This window comes from Schistocerca piceifrons, chromosome X (assembly GCF_021461385.2).
Source record: "Schistocerca piceifrons isolate TAMUIC-IGC-003096 chromosome X, iqSchPice1.1, whole genome shotgun sequence".
Taxonomy (NCBI): Eukaryota; Metazoa; Arthropoda; class Insecta; order Orthoptera; family Acrididae; genus Schistocerca; species Schistocerca piceifrons.
In genome coordinates this window covers 480,559,259-480,566,850 of record NC_060149.1, presented here as the reverse complement: position 1 = coordinate 480,566,850, position 7,592 = coordinate 480,559,259, and the positions used below count along the sequence as shown (strand labels likewise).

Here is a 7,592-nt window from a genome sequence, read left to right as displayed (position 1 = left end):
ATTTACCACTATTTAGTAAAGCTAATGTTTTTTGTATGAAAGCTTGTCTCTTTTTGGTATTTGCATCCATTGTGCTGATGTGACCATTTTTGGCAGAAGTAATTCTTGTGTACGTCTCGGTTTGTGCATCTTTCAAACTTTTCAAGATATTTGGATGAGGGGACTCACACGAAGCATTGAATCGCGAACGAAAGCTCCCACAAGGACGCAGAATGCGCTACCCAAATGAATGGAGGAAACAATGCATGTTATTCCTCATCAGTGTAATTATCCATAATATAATCTGCAAACTTAGTGAATATTTTGTCTTGTGACTGTATGCTGACCAGATCAGCAACAACTGGGGACTTAAGTAACTATGTCCAAAGGTGTAGTTTAGCCACTGTCCTTTTTCACTGTTCTGATCTTTGTACAACGACGACAAACAAAATTTTTTTATTTTTCGCCACCTGAAACATATAGAATAAAATATTATTTCTGCACATTTAAAAGATTTTTTTTTTTAGGTAAAGTCTGTGAGGTAAGCAATGTTCGCTATCCCTGGTAACGCGGAGCAAAATGGGCGCCGAAGTCTCGTTGTTTTAGATAATACTAGGAATAAAAAGAGACATGTTCAAAATTTAACAAAACAAACTAGCACAAGCTACCTGAAGTATAATGGAAACACCAACTTGAGTTGCGATTCTATGCAAGAACATTTGCGATGCAAAACCGGGTATACAGATGGTCGTTGTATTCGAGAATCGTTTGTCCGTTTTATATATTTAGTTTGGTTACTTCATAGATATACTCTCTTGCTAGGTATTGCTATATTTCCCCAACTTCGCAAAATTAGGAACATGCGTAGTGATTACAGATTATAGAGCTCAAATAGATCTACGGAAAACTTAGCGAGATTGACGGTGGCCCACAATGATCATTTCGTCTTTTCAAGTTACTTGGTGCGCAACTAAAAAACAGAAAACTGATGACTGTGACTTAGCCATATGAGATTATGCACTTAGTTACTTTTATTTAGATAGTTTTTAGATCTACAATTCGACACTACACAGTTTGGTGAATCTCTCATTATTTTGGCAGGGTATTGCAAGAGAGCGCGCTGTCAGCATACTATTATATTTTATATAGTTGATGATCATTAGACGGGTGAATTAGACTGTCGTAAAATATAGCTAAGAGCGATCCCAATTAAACTAATCTTCAAACTGCACTAAAATCACTCCATTGGTTTGCAAGCTCTGATGCCAGACAGACACACAGACGCGTCGAACTTGCAACACCCCTTGTTTTTACGTCGAGAGTTAAAAATGGCGGATAACGCTATGAATTGAAATATACGGCATTAATATTCCACAAACATCAGTAATATGTATTTCAATTCATAATATGTCAATGTTCTTCCAAGTACCGATGGAAGATTCCATAAACATTCTCATAATTTATGGCCGTTTATTGTTCAACGAACGTATATCTTTCATAAAACAAAATTGATAATTGTGCTTACCAAACTTGAGCTAGATGTAAGCGACAACCAACAACCTTCATTGATGGGAAAGCAATCCTCACGCTCTCATGTATGGATTGTTCGAAATCAATGACCAACGTTTTTGGCTTACAAAACAATAGCCTCTTCCCTTATTCATCATGAATACACTCCAGAATCTTCAAACAGATTTCTTTCTTCTTATCTTTCATAAGACTGAATTGTAGTGGTATGTAAGACTATCCAGAGTGACAGTGTATTGGAAATAGCTGAAGAAAATATTTTTATGCGTGTTGGAAAGTACCGTCCCTCAATATCATTTCCTGGTGACGTACAAATTAGAGATCTGAGTCGATAAAAAAAAATATGACCATTTTCTGTCTCATTATTCAGGATAAAAGTTTCGCCTTTGTTTCCTCCATCTGGGATAAGGCAATCTTCAGCCGAAGATTTTGGCAATTTCGGTATACTCTTCAAACGTGCATGAGTAATGTTTTTCCGAATATACTTTGCATCCTTTCTAGTTAAAGTGTTTACTGTTAGCGGATTGCCATCTACTTCTTCACGAAAAAGTTTTGACAGTCTTTCATCCAAAGCTTCGCCTTTTCTTTTAATATAATTTGATAACATTGTTATGTTTATTAAGTGTTCTGGAACCTGTGTGTAGTCCTGTTGGGTCAAACGCGAAAATAAGATTTCGCTACCTATAGTGAACAATTTCACAGAGCACCACGAATTGATACCGCAGCATCGCTACGCACGTTCTGTAGATCCTAAAACGCTGATATAAGGTTTAACTTTATATCCATCGCACGCTAAATGTATAGTCGAGGACAAAACAAACGAGACCCCTGGCCTTTTCGCTATGCTGGTTCGCATAGCTTTAAAGTCTGCTACACATCATAATAGGCAAGGCGACGAAGTGCTACCAACATACTATGCACAGGCGTGAAATGGAAAAATTGTCCGAACTTTGTCAGACTGTTTTCAATCTTGTGTAAGACTATATTAATGTTGATTAGTGTGTTAAACACAACACGAAAATATAAGATATAAATGAAAGAAGAAACGCTAGTTAGTACGTAAATATAAGATATAAATGAAAGAGGCCGGCCAGAATGGCCGAGCGGTTCTAGGCGCTACAGTTTGGAATCGGGCGACCGCTACGGTCGCAGGTCCGAATCCTGCCTCGGGCATGGATGTGTGTGATGTCCTTAGGTTAGTTAGGTTTAAGTAGTTCTAAGTTCTAGGGGACTGATGACCTCAGCAGTTAAGTCTCATAGTGCTCAGAGCCATTTGAACCATTTAAATGAAAGAAGAAACGCTAATTAGTATGAACTGTACTAATAAAAATGAATTTCAGCTTATCGAGATAACATAACTGTTTCAGTAAGACAAAGTACCCCAGATCGTTACGAATCAGCAAAATATTATGCGCATTCGGACGCGAAACGGTCTGTATCAACCTTCAGACCAGTCATACTGGATTATCGTTGCTGACCTACCATGAAAGTATGCAAATTTAGCAATGCGTGAAGATTCATAACGAAATTCAGTTAAAAATCATTCAGTGCTACACGTAAGTCAATTCAATTATTGACAGAAGCGGAAAAAGTAGGTAGTAAGAAGTATGAAATTCTAAAAGAGTTTCGTATTTACATCCACAGGGCGCCGGTACAGAATAAAGATAGCAAAAAAACGTATTGGGAACATCAGAGTTTCTTAAAATTGCTTTACTGATAGTCTATCTGTCTCCATCGAGATTAGAACCGAAAAAACACCAGACCTCCTTTGCAGTAGCAAACACCTTTCACTACGCTAGCAAACAACCCAGGCAAACACCCCCCTATTATTACCCCAGACCTGAATAATCCGGCAATTTCGCAATGCAAATGGTAAAATGATCTGCAGTTTCTGTTGCATAGAGCTTTCTGGACTCAAAAACAAGAATTTTCTACCTTTATGTCACTGCTTGTGTGACAATCATTCGGATGTTTATCGAAATAACAAAATACTGTTATTAGCGAGTAAATTTAGTAGGATAATTCTGCACCATCCCAGGAAATAAACGGCGACATAGCTGCCAAACGTATTCTTCAATGTTTCGAATTCTCCATTAGACTCGCCACAGCCAGAAAACGTTCATTAGGCGAAGTGTTTCTTGAGCTAGGTAGCAATGGGAATGCTCGCACTTCTAACACGCGGTGGCATTAATACTGGGATCTGAATTACCATGTGTATAGGCAAATGGACTTTATTTACATTCCTGAAAACGTGCTTTGGATCGAAAGCGTAGCTACGAGTAGTATGCTGATGTATCGACTGCAACTAGAACATTTCGAATAAAGAGTAGGGGGAATTATTTATGAGGCCCTCATCTTCAGTAACTGTCGTAGGTATTTTCGTCACCTAAATCGGTAAAAATGGAACCCTAGTAGTCTCACTTTCTTCACCGTCTATCTGTCCACCCAACCCTTAAAACCCGTTTACCTCGAGTTCGTTTAGACATAATAAGCGGAAATGTATCGCACTTGCTGCGGTATACGGTCCCTTGGGGGTGTAAAAAAGTGAGCTTCTATGTCAACGCAGCCTAAAGATACGGCCGTTTATGAAAAGAAAATTTACGCGAAAGGTAAAAAAAATGGCCCTAAGAATATGCGAGCAGACTGCTTAGGTCATCAGCCCCCTAGACCTAGAACTACTTAAGCCTACCTAACCTAAGGACATCTCACACATCCATGCCCGAGATAGGATTCCATCCTGCGACTGAAGCAGCCTCGCGGTTCGTGACTGAAGCGCCTAGAACCGCTCGGCCCCCCCACCCGGCGAAACCCTTTTGACCTCATGTACAATGTGATATATAGTGTCTAGTGTGGATAAACTGTATTCGCCAACAAGTCAGATCGTTTGATCGCGGAACTTTTACGAAGCTACATTCAAATTTTGTTCGTTGTCGTGTACAGTATCCACTAATAAACCCCCTTGGAACGTCGTAAGCGATATCCACTTCTTAAGACGCTGGCAGATACTGCAGTACCATAACAAGTAATTAAGAATTTATTGTTATTGGTCCATGCATGACACATTATTACAGTATCGATTTAACGTACCTAGGTGTTTGTCTATGGCTGAAAATAATGAACAAAAAATAAATAAACAGAAAACAACTTCGATGTTCAAATCAAACGTAGCTCACATGTCGCAATTACAACATAATTTCGTTGTTACATCTACATGGCTACATCTACAGGATTTCTTTGCAATCCAGACTTACGTGCCTGACAGAGGGTTCAGCGAACCACCTTCGGATTATTTCGCTACCGTCCCACTCTTTAACAGCGTGAGCGACAAAGGACCACTTAAATCTTTTCTTACGAGTCCTGAATTACATTATTACAATGGGCATGTCTTCTTGTGTAAGTTCCCGAGGAAATAATGTTTTGTCATTCAGAACAGATGTTGATGATTTCGTGAAAACATCTCGCGGCAACGAAAAACGCTTTTGTTTTCATGAATGTCATCCCAACTAGCTTATCAAATCTGGGACTATCTCTCCCCTATTTCGTGACATTACAAATCTTGCTACCGTTCCTTGGACGTTTTTTGCGTGCACCGTCAATCACATCTCTCAAGGATCCCATACTGCGCAGAAGTACTATAGCAGTGGACGGACAAACGTAGTGTAGGCAGAGTTTTCAGTAGACCTGTTGCGTATTCTTAGTGTGCGGCCAATAAAACGTAGACTTTCGTTTACCTTCACCACAAAAGTATGTTTGCGATCGTTCCAGTTTAAGTTTTACTGGGTACTGAGATTAAAAGACAGTAGTTCGACTTGTGTTTTGGCATGTAACCAAAAGTTAATTATTGTTGCTGGACGCAGCTTTCGTGTTTAATCTATTCCTCATTCAATAGAGTACACTCCTCGTACACCACACGTAATTGTTTCAAGTTATTAAATTGTTACTGATGTTACAAAGTTGCAGTGGTCATCTAAACTTGCCGTTTTGAAACAAAGGAAAATATTAAAGCAAAATATGGCAACTAAGAAGTGGACTATCCAAATAAACAAACATTTGCAGTTCACGTCGTTGCAATAGGTCTACTACACACTGAAGAACTGACTAGAATAGTCGGATTTTAATTTTTTCCTTCAAAATTCAACTTCAAATACATGAAAAGCAACTTTATGCTAATAATAAAGGTTCAAATGGCTCTGAGCACTATGCGACTTAACTTCTGAGCTCATCAGTCCCCTATAACATAGAACTACTTAAACCTAACTAACCGAAGGACATCACACACATCCATGCCCGAGGCAGGATTCGAACCTGCGACCGTAGCGGTCGCGCGGTTTCAGACTGTAGCGCCTTGAACCGCTCGGCCACCCAGGCGCTACAGTCTGGAACCGCGCGACCGCTACAGTCGCAGGTTCGAATCCTGCCTCGGGCATGGATGTGTGTGATGTCCTTAGGTTGGTTAGGTTTAAGTAGTTCTAAGTTCTCGGGGACTGATGACCTCAGAAGTTAAGTCCCATAATGCTCAGAGCCATTTGAACCAGCCAACACTAATATGGGTAAACAGGAGACCAGAACATACGTAAATGGTGCTAACCTTCTATTTTTCTTTCCTTATTCTATTAGTGGCCACTCATTTGTTGAATTCAATTGGCAGACAACATGTGTAATTATGTTAGAAGACACGTAACTGAACTGGTTTACTTCTTTAATCCAATCCCGGCCTTTCTTCCACTAACTAAAAGGCAGTGTCAATTTATAGTTATTTCACTTCGATTATTATATTTTTATCTATTCTTGTATTAAGACAGTCAAGACAGATTTTCCCAAGCACATGTGATGCTTGTGGCGACCCTAACATTGTATCTGTTTGTGAATAAATGTAATTGTCTAGTTCGCAGTTTATTATTTAGCAGTTTTGGTATGACTCATTTTATTGTAGCTACATCACTATCCACCACAACTTAGTCAATGCGGCCATGAATAATAATCAACATACATGTCACCAGTTTAACAGTTTCTCCAAAATGTAGCAGTTCTGTGACCGCTGAATTCATGAGGGCCCTTCCATCACCGAATCCAGAGCTTCATAGATTGAAACTAACAATGTGTTACGTCGTGAACTCAAAGATAGGTCTGCATCTAGCAACCAGATAACGTATTTAATAATACAGAAAATAAATAACAAGATTCATTAAATGTGTTCTATCTCAGAAACCGTTCATCTGTTTGGAATAAGGCATATGTCCACATGAAGTTTTTTGTATAAAATGGTAAGTCCTATCATATCCCTGAATACTGACAGTTCCGCCTAGGGCACCCTATATTTGTAAATGTCTACCCACCCGACAGCCATGCACGTAAATGAGCCGCTTCTGGAACGGGGGGGGGGGGGGGGGGGCGATGTGTGGGGGTGGGGGTGGGGCATCTTTGAAATGTGAAGTGAGAACCTCTATTTTTATTACAGGTTCAGATTCTATGGAAAAAATAAATAAGTTGTATCTGAAATTATTTTTGTTTCGTGACAGATGGTGCTGTACTTGGAAAATCAAATTGGATAGTAAATTGTATGTTTCAAAATGCTATCCAGTAATACTTGAATTAACTCCCCTACCTCCACAGTTCGAAGGTGAGATATAAAATTATTTAATAACTTTTAATGGGACTGCACTGACTTTCACGACAAGTCGTTGTTCAATACGCAGCCCCAATCAGGTGTCGACAAGTCCCCTTTTCGTTTCGTTGGAGGAATACAATACTGAGCATGGGGTTTCCAATTAAAACTTTTGAAATAATTGCTTGTCCTACCCTCGCAGCGTGGAGGTGATGGCGGGGGGGGGGGGGGGGTTAATTCAAAGGTCATTGGATAGCATTTTGAAACGCAATACCCTATCCAATTTGATTTTTCCGATTACTGTGCTATCTCTCGGGATACAGGAAAACTGTTTGAGACAAAAATTATTATTTTCTCCATATAATCCGAATCTGTAGTAAAAAATGGAGGTTTCCATTTATGATTTAAGAGTTGCCACCCTACACTCACACCTGAGGTGGGTGGGTGTTCGAGTTTACCGTCATTGGATGTCCTCCTCTGA

General features: G+C 39.5%; 1 non-coding gene across 1 annotated transcript; it reads right to left on the bottom strand.

Annotated features, from left to right (window-relative positions):
- Nucleotides 1–5,790: 5,790 nt before the first annotated feature.
- On the bottom strand, nt 5,791–5,874 carry Trnaf-gaa. Its single transcript is given in 2 exon segments — nt 5,791–5,825; nt 5,835–5,874. It is a non-coding gene; the product is annotated as a tRNA-Phe (tRNA).
- Between the last annotated feature and the right edge of the window lie 1,718 nt (nt 5,875–7,592).